General features: G+C 42.7%; 1 protein-coding gene across 1 annotated transcript in view; it reads right to left on the bottom strand.

The window, feature by feature from the left end:
- Nucleotides 1-9,256: 9,256 nt before the first annotated feature.
- LOC129858044 (vascular endothelial growth factor receptor kdr-like) overlaps nt 9,257-16,296 on the bottom strand; it is a 72,929-nt gene continuing 65,889 nt past the window's right edge. The window contains exon 30 of the mRNA XM_055926943.1: nt 9,257-14,786. The gene's annotated coding sequence lies outside the window, so the exon portion shown is untranslated. The remainder of the gene's footprint in view (nt 14,787-16,296) is intronic.

The raw sequence follows: 16,296 nt of genomic DNA, 5'->3' as shown, positions 1-16,296 counted from the left end.
CAACCCCCACCTGTGGACGTCGGGCCCTCATACCATCCTCATGGAGACCCCCTGTGAGACCATATGCTGACACATGCACATTTGTGGCCTGCTGGAGGTCATTTTGCAGGGCTCTGGCAGTGCTCCTCCTTGCACAAAGGCGGAGGTAGCGGTCCTGCTGCTGGGTTGTTGCCCTCCTACGGCCTCTTCCACGTCTCCTGATGTACTGGCCTGTCTCCTGGTAGCGCCTCCATGCTCTGGACACTACTCTGACAGACACAGCAAACCTTCTTGCCACAGCTCGCATTGATGTGCCATCCTGGATGAGCTGCAGTACCTGAGCCACTTGTGTGGGTTGTAGACTCCGTCTTGTGCTACCACTAGAGTGAAAGCACCGCCAGCATTCAAAAGTGACCAAAACATCAGCCAGGAAGCATAGGAACTGAGAAGTGGTCTGTGTTCACCACCTGCAGAACCATTCCTTTTTTGGGGGTGTCTTACTAATTGCCTATAATTTCTACTTTTTGTCTATTCCATTTGCACAACAGCATGTGAAATTTATTGTCAATCAGTGTTGCTTCCTAAGTGGACAGTTTGATTTCACAGAAGTATGATTGACTTGGAGTTACATTGTGTTGTTTAAGTGTTCCCTTTATTTTTTTGAGCAGTGTATATCTTAACCAACGGTCTTGAAGGAGTTCCTACATATGCTGAGCACTTGTTGGCTGCTTTTCCTTCACTCTGCGGTCTAACTCATCCCAAACCATCTCAATTGGGTTGACTTTGGGTGATTGTGGAGGCCAGGTCATCGGATGGAGCACTCTCCTTATTGGTCAAATAGCCCTTACACAGCCTGGAGGTGTGTTGGGTCATTGTCCTGTTGAAAAACAAACGATAGTCCCACTACGCACAAACCAGATGGGATGGGCTATCGCTTCAGAATGTTGTGGTAGCCATGCTGGTTAAGTATGCCTTGAATTCTAAATAAATAACAGACGGTGTCACCAGCAAAGCCCCCCCACACCATCACACCTCCTCCTCCATGCTTCACGGTGGGAACCACACATGCAGACATCAGTTCACCTACTCTGCATCTCACAAAGACACGGCAGTTGGAACCAGAAATCTCACATTTGGACTCATCAGACCAAAGGACAGATTTCCACCGGTCTAATGTCCTTTGCTCGTGTTTCTTGGCCCAAGCCAGTGTCTTCTTCTTATTGGTGTCCTTTAGTAGTGGTTTCTTTGCAAGAATTTGACCATGAAAGCCTGATTCACGCAGTCTCCTCTGAACAGCTGATGTTGAGATGTGAACTCTGAAGCATTTATTTGAGCTGTAATTTCTGAGGCTGGTAACTCTAATGAACTTATTCCCTGCAGCAGAGGTAACTCTGGGTCTTCCTTTCCTGTGGCGGTCCTCATGAGGGCTGTTTCATCATAGCCCTTGATGGTTTTTGCAACTGCACTTGAAGAAACTTTCAAAGTTCTTGAAATTTTCCGCATTGACTGACCTTCATGTATAAAGGTAATGATGGATTGTCGTTTCTCTTTGCTTATTTGAGCAAAGAGAATAGACTTGGTCTTTTATCAAATAGGGCTATCTTCTGTATACCACCCATACCTTGTCACAAAACAAATGATTGGCTCAAACGCATTAAGAAGGAAAGAAATTCCACAAATTAACTTTTAACAAGGCACACCTGTTAATTGAAATGCACACACACACACTCACACATAGACACACTTTCACACTCTTCACATACGCTGCTGCTACTCTGTTTATTATATATCCTGATTGCTTAGGCACTTTAACCCCTACCTACATGTACATACTGTATTACCTCAATTACCTCAACTATTTTGTACCTCTTGCACATTGATTCGGTACTGCTACTCCTTGTATATAGCTTCGTTATTGTTATTTTCTGCACAGTGTAGTTTGTGCTGCTCCCTGTGACTGCTTCTCTTCTTGTCAGTGACTGCCCTCTGCTGACGACAGTGTGAGCCCCTCTTTGCACATTTGATTCTTCTCTCTTTGTAAACTCAAAATCACTATGACAATTTAACACAAAATATATAGTAATGTGTTCTCAAAATAATTATTCCATAGGTCCAATAGATTCATATTACAATATGTTTCTGCATCCATAACTCCAACCATCACAATATTGACAATAAATTATTCTAAAGGCAGTGACATGAGGTTGGAGAAGCACAAGTTTTTAGTTGGTTGCATAAGTCCAGATGTTGTTGAGATGGACCCCAGGACTTCACTGCAGGATAAGTGCTAAAACATGACCTTGTGACCTTTAAATTCTACAGATTCTGCTCTGACTGACCCATATGATGCTGATAGAGCAAGAGACAGTGGTTCTCAGTTTGTTGATGGGATGTAACGTCTTCACATGCACTCTCAAGTTCAAACAGGATGCTTGTTGAAGCCCAACTCAGGTTCAAGTATTTCAATCATTTTCGTCAGGGGATAACAAGAACGGGTGTTTTGCTAGCTTGTTGAAACAGCCCAGTGTGTTATCATAAGATTTACAGTGAATATTTTGTGTGTCTACAGGACAGGAGATGCCTTTTTTTTAAAGAACTAAAGGATTTTTAGAGAGGAAACGTGTGCAGGAAGCGTCAAGTTGAAGAGCACAATATACACTGCTCAAAAAAATAAAGGGAACACGTAAACAACACAATGTAACTCCAAGTCAATCACACTTCTGTGAAATCAAACTGTCCACATAGGAAGCAACACCGATTGACAATAAATTTTACATGCTGTTGTGCAAATGGAATAGACAAAAGGTGGAAATTATAGGCAATTAGCAAGACACCCCCAAAAACGGAATGGTTCTGCAGGTGGTGACCACAGACCACTTCTCAGTTCCTATGCTTCCTGGCTGATGTTTTGGTCAGTTTTGAATGCTGGCAGTGCTTTCACTCTAGTGGTAGCATGAGACGGAGTCTACAACCCACACAAGTGGCTCAGGTAGTGCAGTTCATCCAAGATGGCACATCAATGCGAGCTGTGGCAAAAAGGTTTGCTGTGTCTGTCAGCGTAGTGTCCAGAGCATGGAGGCGCTACCAGGAGACAGGCCAGTACATCAGGAGACGTGGAGGAGGCCGTAGGAGGGCAACAACCCAGCAGCAGGACCGCTACCTCCGCCTTAGTGCAAGGAGGTGCACTGCCAGAGCCCTGCAAAATGACCTCCAGCAGGCCACAAATGTGCATGTGTCTGCTCAAACGGTCAGAAACAGACTCCATGAGGGTGGTATGAGGGCCCGACGTCCACAGGTGGGGGTTGTGCTTACAGCCCAACACCGTGCAGGACGTTTGGCATTTGCCAGAAAACACCAAGATTGGCAAATTCGCCACTGGCGCCCTGTGCTCTTCACAGATGAAAGCAGGTTCACACTGAGCACATGAGCACATGTGACAGACGTGACAGAGTCTGGAGACGCCGTGGAGAACGTTCTGCTGCCTGCAACATCCTCCAGTATGACCGGTTTGGCGGTGGGTCAGTCATGGTGTGGGGTGGAATTTCTTTGTGGGGCCGCACAGCTCTCCATGTGCTTGCCAGAGGTAGCCTGACTGCCATTAGGTACCGTGATGAGATCCTCAGACCCCTTGTGAGACCATATGCTGACACATGCACATTTGTGGCCTGCTGGAGGTCATTTTGCAGGGCTCTGGCAGTGCACCTCCTTGCACTAAGGCGGAGGTAGCGGTCCTGCTGCTGGGTTGTTGCCCTCCTACGTCCTCCTCCACGTCTCCTGAAGTACTGGCCTGTCTCCTGGTAGCGCCTCCATGCTCTGGACACTACGCTGACAGACACAGCAAACCTTTTTGCCACAGCTCGCATTGATGTGCCATCTTGGATGAACTGCACTACCTGAGCCACTTGTGTGGGTTGTAGACTCCGTCTTGGGCTACCACTAGAGTGAAAGCACTGCCAGCATTCAAAAGTGACCAAAACATCAGCCAGGAAGCATAGGAACTGAGAAGTGGTCTGTGGTCACCACCTGCAGAACCATTCCGTATTTGGGGGTGTCTTGCTAATTGCCTATAATTTCCACCTTTTGTCTATTCCATTTGCACAACAGCATGTAAAATTTATTGTCAATCGGTGTTGCTTCCTATGTGGACAGTTTGATTTCACAGAAGTGTGATTGACTTGGAGTTACATTGTGTTGTTTAAGTGTTCCCTTTATTTTTTTGAGCAGTGTACTTACTGTGTGTGTATCAACAGCTGCACTTCCACTAACTCCTGTCCTAGTCATAGAATGATTAAACTTACTGGACACTGTTTTAAGTGAGAGAAACAACTTATTCACAGGCTGTAGTCATCAAGTAAAACAAGCTACTGACAAAGTATTGAATTCCATCAAATAGCTGTGTCTAAATACTAGGCCATTGTTGCTCTGGATAGAATGTGATGGATATGACAAAATGACAACAAGCTAAAGGGAATTCAGAAAAACATGATACGATACGCTACACCTGCAATAACATCTGCTAAATATGTGTATGTGACCAATCAAATTGAATTTAATGTGTCGTATAAATGTATTGTAGAACATGTTCATTTCAAGACTGAATGCTCATGAATTAAATTAAAGCAAAGATTCCATTATATTTTGGTTCCTTTCCATTCATGTGTTGCTGCTTTAGAGAGATGAGATGGACATAGTTCAATTAGGGTGGTAATGTTTTACATTTAAAAACAGGCAAATATTAATACAGATTGTTGCAGTTCAATATATAAGGTGGTGCATTAACATAACAGAAATCATAACATTTCCAGCCAGACATAATCATTATTATAAACAAAAAGAGCGAGGGGGGGGTTATTTCATGCCATTAGTAGTCTCATTACTGGGCTCCATCTTTTAATAAATGTAGGTCTTTGTAATGTAAGTGAATGTGTTATTTCTTCCATCTCATTCAGTTCCCAAACCTTTTGCAGCCTGGAGTTATTTGTTGGGGGCTTGGGTTTTAACCAATTTATGGGTAATGGATTTTAATGGCGGCTGTGAGCAAAATCTGCTAAATCTAGTTTTGACCCCTTCCCTCCATGCCCTCTGGAATCGCTCCCAGGAGAGCCACCAGGGGGTGATGTGGTATTTCTAGTGCAATTAGGATTTTAAAGAAAGATTTGGAAAAACAGATGAGTGGAACAATGGAATGCCTGTGTCAGTCTTAATTTGTATCTGACAGGCATGCCATTGGTGGAAACAGTTTTCAGAAATATTACAGACTGCAGACTGAACTGGACTTGTACATGATGGATTTGCTCCAAGATCTGTCAAAAACATCCTAGTCCTCACTGAAAATGTATCTGACGAAGTATACCAACCATTATGTCAAGAGAGAATTGTTTGCATATTTATCCCTGTCATTCAAATGAAAACCTTAGTGAAACCAGCTCACCCGTGTTACGACTGCATCGGAAGGGGGCAGAGAACACAGAAAGAACACAGTGCTGAAACCATCAGAGAGGCATGGGAAAAATGCAGAGACCACTTTGCCATAATCAATTCAGAGAAACGGCGTGGCTATTTATGAGCACAAACACATGTTTATGGCAGGCTGCGGCGCTAATCCTGGTTTCCCGGACCCCGCTGGCTGCGTCTGCTGGGACATCACTACTTCCTGTTGCCTGTCAGCACCAAGAGGCCATCCTCAGATCTGTGGTAGTGAACTCAAAGAGATTGGTTAAGTCTCAACTCGTCTGGGTCTAATGCAACAGTGCCAGCATTTGCAGCGGTCTTGTGTTCATTCATTCATGAATTAATTAATGTGTAATCCCATCCCTTGTTTAGCCTTGTATTGATTTGCAGGCCATTCTCTTTCATGTCAGGCAACAGGGGAGGTCTGTTTAAGACAATGCAGTTATAGTATTTCAGTTCTTTTGGGAGATTCTGTGGTCTGAATCAGATGATAAAGGGGAGGGAGGGCTTTTATTTTTAGACCTCATTCTGCCTTGCCTTGAAACAGTCTTGCAGATGCAATGCATTTTCTCTGCAGTCTAAACGTATTTCAGGAGTTTCAGTATACCATTAAAAGTGAATTCATGTAGGTTCCCTTTAACCTCCAAACGTTTGTCACAGCAGGGAGAGGAACCTGCTAATGTTTGTTGGAACTCTGATGGTCTTTATACACAGTGTTTCTTTCTCACCCTAGTACACCTTCTTCTGTTCTACACCCCTGGAGTTCACAAGTCCATTTTCGGGGGAAGCCTTTATTTATTTCGACGCACTTGTTGTTGACTTGGTCTGTGATACTTCCTTGCTGCTTAAAGGTGGGGTGAAGCTCCAGCTAGTCTGACTGTGGAAACAGCATCCGGCCCATTGTTCTGCTTCTAGTTGAGAGGAGGTTTGGACGTGGTCTACAGTCCACCTTCTTGGAGCAGGGGGTCTGGGAATCGCATTGTATTGTAGTGGGCTTGGGGGGAACCTGTGTTGTTTTTCTGTTGTAGTTATTGGGCATTATTGTGTGGCGGATGGCTTCAAATCTGCACATGATAGGAGTTCAATCTGTGCTGTTTCCCCCCTGATTAAGGGAATGTCTTTTGGCATGGTTTCAAGAAGGCCCTCAGTGTGTCACCTCTGTTATAGTGATTAATGGAGCATTCTGCTATGGGGTGCTGTGTTTGTCTTGGGAAGGAGCTGTGGAAGTGGGAACGCTGGGGAGGGAGGTTTTTTCATAAATACAATTTTCCAAAGGAAAGAAATGAAAACAGAGCCCTTTAATTAGATGCAAACGGGATGTGTTCTTTTTCCAGGTCCGTTTTGGTGTTGTTGCAGAGACCGTTGTTACCTTGGGCAGCACACAAACTCTGATTCATCAGAGGTGATACGCTCGTTTTGCTTTGGTTATAGTAGGGTAAGTTACAGTCAATGCATTGTATTAATGATGTTTCATCACATTCCTCATATCCTGCCATGGGTACTTCAGATGGCAGATTTATGTATTTTTTTGTCATCTCTGTCTAGTTGTTTCATTAGTCATATTTCAGATTACCAGGCAAACAACATACTGTGCTATTTTCATGACCTTGAGTAAAGCTGTTTGAGGGGCAACAATACTTTTTCATTCTACGTTCACGATGGATGTTTTCATTTGAGAGGCTCTGTTATGAAAGACTGGAAAGCCTTGCTGGTCTTTGCAGTTGAATTTGTGTTTGAAATTCACTGATCAACTAAGGGACCTTAAATATAATTGTATGTGTGGGGTGTAGAGATGAGGGAGTTGTTGAAAAATCATGTTAAACGTTATTATTATTATTATTGAGTCCATGCAACTTATGTGACTTGTTAAACACATTTTTACTCCTGAACTTATTTAGGCTTGCCATAACAAAGGGGTTGAATACTTATTGACTCAAGACATTTCCGCTTTTCACTTTTAATTGAAAAAAAACCTCCACTGACATTATGGGGTGTTACGTGTAGGCCAATGACAAAAAAAAAACCTTTTAATGTCAGGCTGTAACACAACAAAATGTGGAAAAAGTCCAGGGTGGTGAATACTTCCTGAAGGCACTGTAGTTCATTTATTGCAGCATTGTTGTTGCATTGAATCCAGCCTATATTATAGTGTCACCCAGGACTTATGGATGCATGTTAAGAGAATACAGCTTCTATATTCATACTCTACAGTATATGTCATGATCATAATTGATCAATATTCTGCACATTATTGGCGTCCATTGCAGTTTTTGCAATGTCAATTGTCTTTGGAGATTCTTATTTGACATTATTCAGAAGTTATGACTGCTTAGTGCTCCCAAGAGAGGAGTCTGTCCAGTGACCAGCCCCTGAAGAAAGGGCCAGTGAGGTTTTCCTGCTTGTGTCTGTGTGTGGAAAACTACTAGTTGTGTGAGTAAAGAAGCACGCCCTGTTGTGTTTGTAGCCAAAAAATGATGGTTCCTCATCCCCAGCATGCTTCCCATGTTTATTTACATTCCATATTCTGGAATCAGTTTACATCGGAGCTGACCTGCTTGGCTTGAGATATGAATAATTCACTGGTTTGGTCTTGTATAGTAGGAGGACAGTGAGTGTTGTGGTAAACATTCACGTTCACCTAGCTTTAAATACTGTAAATCAGTGTAAACCAGAGTGATGAGCGGAGACAGTGGAGAGCCCAACCTGTTCCATGTGAAGTTCCCAGTGAGCACACCCTGTGCCAGTAACGGGGGTCGGGGGGCAGTGTGGCCCCATAGGAAGCTCACTGCGGGGTGGCGTCCTCCGGTCGTGACCAGGATGATTAAGGGCCCCTTCCTTTCCTGCTCCGAGGGGCATTGTCCCATTGACAGACAGGCTGCCGACACCTTGCCCCGCTCAGGAAGCGTGTCTCGCTGGTTAAGGAGCAGGACCAGAGGAGTGTAGCCTTCTGATGACACACACATACAGTGGATGCACGTCTCACCCATCTCCATATTCCCAGCCACAGACAAGTTGTGCAACAAATATGTGTTCAAAATGGTGCTGATTACCAATGTGTTGATTACCTATGGTGTCAGCACTTCAGATTTAAGAGGATCATGTCCTAAAAAAAGATGAGGGTTGATATACACTGCTCAAAAAAATAAAGGGATCACTTAAACAACACAATGTAACTCCAAGTCAATCACACTTCTGTGAAATCAAACTGTCCATTTGTGGCCTGCTGGAGGTCATTTTGCAGGGCTCTGGCAGTGCTCCTCCTACTCAAAGGCGGAGGTAGCGGTCCTGCTGCTGGGTTGTTGCCCTCCTACGGCCTCCTCCACGTCTCCTGATGTACTGGCCTGTCTCCTGGTAGCGCCTCCATGCTCTGGACACTACGCTGACAGACACAGCAAACCTTCTTGCAACAGCTCGCATTGATGTGCCATCCTGGATGAGCTGCACTACCTGAGCCACTTGTGTGGGTTGTAGACTCCGTTTCATGCTACCACTAGAGTGAAAGCACCGCCAGCATTCAAAAGTGACCAAAACATCAGCCAGGAAGCATAGGAACTGAGAAGTTGTCTGTGGTCACCACCTGCAGAATCACTCCTTTATTGGGGGTGTCTTGCTAATTGCCTATAATTTCCACTTTTTGTCTATTCCATTTGCACAACAGCATGTGAAATTTATTGTCAATCAGTGTTGCTTCCTAAGTGGACAGTTTGATTTCACAGAAGTGTGATTGACTTGGAGTTACATTGTGTTGTTTAAGTGTTCCCTTTATTTTTTTGAGCAGTGTATTAAACAATGTTAGCAACTTCAGAAAAAATGAGTGGACTAGAAGTAATTTATAAATATATAGATCTTTATTAATTTATTCACTTCTTATGCTTGGTTAATAATAAAAATACATTTAGATGACAAAAAATCTATATTTGATAGAAAATATCAGTGCATATACTTTTCCCCTCCACAATGAACACAAGACCCAGTCAGTCCACATTAACAATGCAAAAATTATTTGGCAGGATTTCAGGGTTTAGAGACAGGATTCATATTAAACCTTAATGAATAATGTATTGGCACATATTGTAGTAGCTTAACACACACAAACTATCAATTTCTCCTATTTGTAAGGAAAGACTAGCTGGTGTCACTGGAATTTTTATTTAACCAAAGATGCATATTTTTCCAAACATTTCAACTCTTCATCCTGATACTTTATCCTTAATCTGTGCATAACAGCCTTGTTTTTAAAGGTAGTTACAGGCTAAACGTGATCAAGTAGATAACATAACTTTCAGTGACCAGTGTATTGTGACCAGCCTGGATAACACATAGGATTCCTGTAGCCTGCCCTGCAAGCTTCAGTAACACTTTTAGCGCAGCAAAATGGATCAGCAGCAGAAGCTTTCTATTCTAAATATTCCTGCTAACAAACAGTAAATTCCTTCATCTTTCCTAATGTAATTAAAGTGTATACAGCAGTGGAAACAGCATATAAATCTGGAATGAAATACCGGAATGTTACATATCTTGTTATCAAGGAGGCAGAGGGTACAAATCCTTTGGTTAACTCTTCAGTGTGACATATTTAAGAGAACATTTGATCTGGATTTAATAAGCGACAACGTATAATATAAACCTAAATAAATATGCATGGTTTATTTTACTAGTGCTTTCTCAGACACACGCTTCATGTGAAATTCTAATCCAAGCTCATGTTTTTAACTAGCTTTGTCCATGTGGCTCTCTTGTATCATCTCATTTCCTTTTTGCACTCGGGCCATAACAATAATATACAGTTAGGTTTTCCTCATGAACGGGCCCATATCGGGATAGGGTAAGGAATCCAAATAGGACTTTTCGTTTAAAATGCCTTCACGGTAGAGATGTAGTGTTAAATCCAAAGCAGTGTGGTATTACTCTCCGTTTTGCCCGGTTCCTTTCATACCTTAACCCTATTCAGAGGGCATTGGGACTTCATGGGCTGTTGAAACTACTACTACTCAGACTGAGCCAATACCCATCTACAGTGTCAACCCTTCCTTCTCTCTGAGACGAATGGGAAAAAATATTTAAAAAACATATTCACTGGGAAGACTGGTGATCGGAGTACTCAAGTGAGAAATCTTTTCAGACTGGCAGATTCAATTATTCACAAACCGTTCCGATAATCTGTCCAACAGGTGCCTTTTTAAAACGTGAGCATTAGCTAAAGTCAAGCTGAGTAATATATGCTTGAAAATAACAACTTTGTGATAAGAATGATTATTAAATCTTATATTACGATCTAAAAGAAAACACAATAATTATTACTAAATATAATAAAATAGCACATTTACTTTCCAGTTTTCTATTCTATAAAATATTTGTACAGAAATAAAATAGTAAAACAAGAAACGCCTCAATTCTCCAACCTCTTTTCTTTCTCTGTTACATATTTTATCCCCATAGTAACACGTCCACATAGTTACACACTACACTTCATGCGTTATACGTCTGGAATCTGTTGTGCTTCTTAGTGTTGTTCACAGTAGATCATAGGAATACCTGAGCCTGTCTTTAGGTTTGCATACAGCGCATTCAGAAAGTATTCACACCCCTTGACTTTTACCACATTGTTTTGTATTACTGCCTGAATTTAAAATGGATTAAATTAAATAAGTATTCAACCCCTTTGTTATGGCAAGCCTAAATAAGTTCAGGAGTAAACATTTGCTTAACAAGTCACATAACTTGCATGGACTCACTCTGTGTGCAATAATAGTGTTTAACATTATTTTTGAATGACTATCTCATCTCTGTAATGCACACATAGAGATAATTGTAAGGTCCCTCAGTCGAGCAGTGAATTTCAAACACAGATTAAACCACAGAGACCAGGGACGTTTTCCAATGCCTCTCAAAGAAGGGCCCCCATTGGCAGATGGGTAAACATTTTAAAAAGCAGACATTGAATATCCCTTTGAGCATGGTGGTCATTATTTACACCCAGTCACTACAAAGATGCAGGCATCCTTCCTAACTCAGTTGCCGGAGAGGAAGGAAACTGTTCAGGGAATTCACCATGAGGCCAATGGTGACTTTAAAACAGTTACTGAGTTTTACGGCTGTTACAGCAGAAAACTGAGGTTGGCTCAACAACATTGTAGTTTCTTCACAATACTAACCTGATTGACAGAGGGAAAAGGAAGCCTGTACAGAAAAAAAATATTTCTAAAACATGCATCCTGTTTGCAACAAGGCGCTAAAGTAATACTGCAAAAGAATTGTCAAAGCAATTAACTTTTTGTCCTGAATACAAATTGTTATGTTTGGGGCAAATCCAATACAACACAATTCTGAGTACTATTCTCCATATTTTCAAGAATAGTGGTTGCTGCATCATGTTATAGGTATGCTTGTAATCGTTAAGGACTGGGGAGTTTTTCAGGATACACCTAAAACACAAGGCCACATCTACACTGCAATTGCTTACGAAGAAGACTGTGAATGTTCCTGAGAGGCCGAGTTACCGTTTTGACTTAAATCTACTTGAAAATCTATGGCAAGACCTGAAAATGGCTGTTTAGCAATGATCAACAACCAATTTGACAGAGCTTGAAGAATTTTGAAAATAATAATGGGAAAATGTTACACAATCCAGGTGTGGAAAGCTTTTAGAGTCTTACCCAGAACGACTCAAAGTTGTAATCGCTGCCAAAGGTGCTTCTACAAAGAATTGACTCAGGGGTGTGAATAATGATGTGAATGAGTTATTTCTGTATTTCATTTTCAATAAATTTGCAAAAATGTCTAAAAACATGTTTTCACTTTGTCATTATGGGGTATTGTGTGTACAGTAGATTGGTGAGAAAAAAATCTATTTAATCTATTTTGAATTCAGGCTGTAACACAACAAAATGTGGATTAAGTCAAGAGGTACCGTTGAAGTCGGAAGTTTACATACACCTAAGCCAAATAAATTTAAACTCAGTTTTTCACAACTCCTGACATATTATCCAATAAAAAAAATCCCTGTCTTAGGTCAGTTAGGATCACCACTTTATTTTAAGAATGTAAAATGTCAGAATAACAGTAGAAATAATTATTTATTTCAGCTTTAATTTCTTTCATCACATTCCCAATTGGTCAGAAGTTTACATACACTCAATTAGTATTTGGTAGCATTGCCTTTAAATTGTTTAACTTGGGTCAAACGTTTCGGGTAGCCTTCCACAAGCTTCCCACAATAATTTGGGTGAATTTTGTCCCATTCCTCCTGACAGAGCTGGTGTAACTGAGTCAGGTTTGTAGGCCTCCTTGTTTGCACACGCTTTTTCAGTTCTGCCCACAAATCTTCTATAGGATTGAGGTCAGGGCTTTGTGATGGCCACTCCAATACCTTGACTTTGTTGTCCTTAAGCCATTTCGCCACAACTTTGGAAGTATGCTTGGGGTCAGTGTCCATATGGAAGACCCATTTGCGACCAAGCTTTAATTTCCTGCCTGATGTCTTGAGATGTTGCTTCAATATATCCACATAATTGTACTGCCTCATGATGCCATCTATTTTGTGAAGTGCACCAGTCCCTCTTGCAGCAAAGCACCCCCACAACATGATGCTGCCACCCCCGTGCTTCACGGTTGCGATGGTGTTCTTCGGCTTGCAAGCCTCCCCCTTTTTCCTCCAAACATAACGATGGTCATTATGGCCAAACAGTTCTATTTTTGTTTCATCAGACCAGAGAACATTTCTCCAAAAAGTACGATCTTTGTCCCCATGTGCAGTTGCAAACCGTGGTCTGGCTTTTTATGGTGGTTTTGGAGCAGTGGCTCCTTCCTTGCTGAGTGGCCTTTCAGGTTATGTTGATATAGGACTCGTTTTACTGTGGATATAGATACTTTTGTACCTGTTTCCTCCAGCATCTTCACAAGGTCCTTTGCTGTTGTTCTGGGATTGATTTGCACTTTTCGCACCGAAGTACATTCATCTCTATGAGACAGAACGCGTCTCCTTCCTGAGCGGTATTACAGCTGCGTGGTCCCATGGTGTTTATACTTGCTTACTACTGTTTGTACAGGTGAACGTGGCACCTTCAGGCGTTTGGAAATTGCTCCCAAGGATGAACCAGACTTGTGGAGGTCTACAATTTTTCTGAGGTCTTGGCTCTTTTGATTTTCCCATGATGTCAAGCAAAGAGGCACTGAATTTGAAGGTAGGTCATGAAATACATCCACAGGTACACCTCCAATTGACTCAAATTATGTCAATTAACCTATCAGAAGCTTCTGAAGCCATGACATCATCTTCTGGAATTTTCCAAGCTGTTTAAAGGCACAGTCAACTTAGTGTATGTAAACTTCTGACCCACTGGAATTGTGATACAGTGAATTCTAAGTGAAATAATCTGTCCGTAAACAATTGTTGGAAAAATGACTTGTGTCATGCACAAAGTAGATGTCCTAACCGACTTGCCAAAACTATAGTTTGTTGACAAGAAATTTGTGGAGTGGTTGAAAAACGAGTTTTAATGACTCCAACATAAGTGTATGTAAACTTCCGACTTCAACTGTATGAAAACTTTCTGAAAGCGCTGTTGGTCTATAGCTATCTATAGGTATCTGTATGTGTGGATCAGTGGAGGCTGCTGAGGGGAGGACGGCTCATAATAATGTCTGGAATGGAGCTATAGGAATGGCATCAAACACATAGAAACCATGTGTTTGATGTACTTGATACCATTCCACCTATTCTGCTCCAGCCATTACCACGAGCTCATCCTCCCCAATTAAGGTGCCACCAACCTCCTGTGGTGTGGCTATCACAGTGGGGTATGGAGAAGACCAGCAGCAAATAGATGAACCCCTGGGACAGGCTGTGAAGGCAGACTCTTCTTCCTCCTTCTAGCAGAGTGGGCTGATGGGAAGCAGGCAGGCTAAGTGCAGATACACAGAAAGGTGTCACAGTCCTAAAGTAACAGATCTCACGTTGTAACAAAGCGTCTCAAACTTGTCTCTAGCTCAAGCCTCGGGGAGGAGGAGAAATGGAGGAAGTTAAAAGGAGAGAGGCAGCAGCAGGCGTTTTACGGTGCGCTGTGAAGTCCAGAGTGAGCTAGAACAGAGGAGAACAAAGGAGAGGCCTTGAGGCTTTCAGTAAGACTCTCCACCAGTGGCGGGGCGGTGGGGAGGGGGGGAGGGGGGGGGGGGGGTTTAGTCTCCCACGGCGATGGGGTGGGGTAGGGCTACACAGGTGGGGTGGAGGGCTGCGGGCTGTGGCACTCCAGACCGGGCTCCAGGGAAGAGTTGCTCAGGATGAAGTCCAGAGAGGGGACAGGCTGAGGGTACTTGTCCTTCTTTTCCTCAGTCAGCACCGACTCACCTCCTTCATCCTAGGGGGGGGGGGAGAAAGAGAGAGAGAGAGAAAGAGAGAGAGAAAGAGAGAGAGAGAGAGAGAGAGAGAGAGAGAGAGAGAGAAAGAAAGAAAGAGAAAGATCGAAAGAAAGAGAGAGAGAGAAAGAAAGAGAAAGAAAGAGAAAGAAAGAAAGAGAAAGAAAGAGAAAGAAAGGGAGAGATAGAAAGATAGAGATAGAAAGAGAGAGAAAGAAAGAGAGATAGAAAGAGAGATAGAAAGAGAGAGAGAGAGAGAGAGAGAGAGAGAGAGAGAGAGAGAGAGAGAGAGAGAGAACATACATGTTTAAAAACAGACTCAGTAATAAACCAATAATACATTTCCATGATAATTGTTCATAAAGGATATCATCAATCATGTTCTCTGGCCTCTCTCACTTCTGCTCCCATAAACGCTCCAAATATGAGTAATTGACTACTATTGTCTTCTGGTTGCTAGGAGTTTCCAGAACCTAGCTCACAGGGACGCAAGGTCAGATCCCAGTGGGATAAATCACATGATTGACTAGCTGCATTGACTATGAGACTGGGAAAATGACAGGGTGGTGTATTACATTTTCGATTTGTTGAGTCAAGTACTGACGTCAATACTATGCCAAGCATTTACACACATCTACAAAGAGAGGGAGATAGAGAGAGAGAGAGAGAGAGAGAGCTATAGGGAGAGGGTATAGGACAACTGCGAGTGGGGAAGAGGGGGTGCCACGTGGAATTCTACAGCACAAAGCTAGAGGACCATTACAGAGCCAGGGAGGCCCTCCCTCGTAAACCTCCAGAAGGTCAAAGGTGACAGTGATCGAGTGGCGACCCAGTAAGGGTTCTTTCCCCTCAATAAATAGATAATTATTTGCATGCCTCTGGTGACTGGTTCTCCCATGGAAGAGGCCATGGAAGCTAAGGCTGTGCCCATAGGTAGTGGTCTTCTAGTCTCTCTCTGCCCAGCGTTGTGCATCACATAGGGGCACAGAGACGAGGGGAGCATTGTACATGGGTTGATGAGGGTGTGGGGTAGGATTGGGGTTGGGAGGGAACAATGGTTGCTGAGGGAGGGGATCCATAATGTTTTATTCAAACCAAGACCTTGTTCATTGGGGGTTTCGGAATAGTGTCATTAATCATGATAAATTCACATCAAACTCCACTCACGGATGTTTTCCTGTACCCTTTCTGCCAGTTTATGATTATTGCATTGAAAAATAACGTTGTTTGTTAGCTATTCTAGCTTGTTAGAATATGTTTCAGTCCTAATCTTTTTTTGACCAGTGAAGAGGCATTTGTGAGTGGGGCATTTGAAAAGACAGACTCCACCGACATCTTTTTTTAATGCAATTGTGCTTTTTGAACTGAAGCTGGGAGAGGTTTTGCAGCCTGACCTTTCTAAGCCCTGTCCTTAGCCCTGGTTTCTCTCTATTCTACAGGAATGAAAGGTTCTGACAAGGTGTCATGCCAGCAGTGTCATCTACAGCTGGTCAAGGAACCTGTCTTCTACGG

This window comes from Salvelinus fontinalis, chromosome 6 (assembly GCF_029448725.1).
Source record: "Salvelinus fontinalis isolate EN_2023a chromosome 6, ASM2944872v1, whole genome shotgun sequence".
NCBI lineage: Eukaryota > Metazoa > Chordata > Actinopteri > Salmoniformes > Salmonidae > Salvelinus > Salvelinus fontinalis.
Note: the sequence above shows the minus strand (reverse complement) of the source record. Positions and strands in the feature narration are given on the sequence as shown.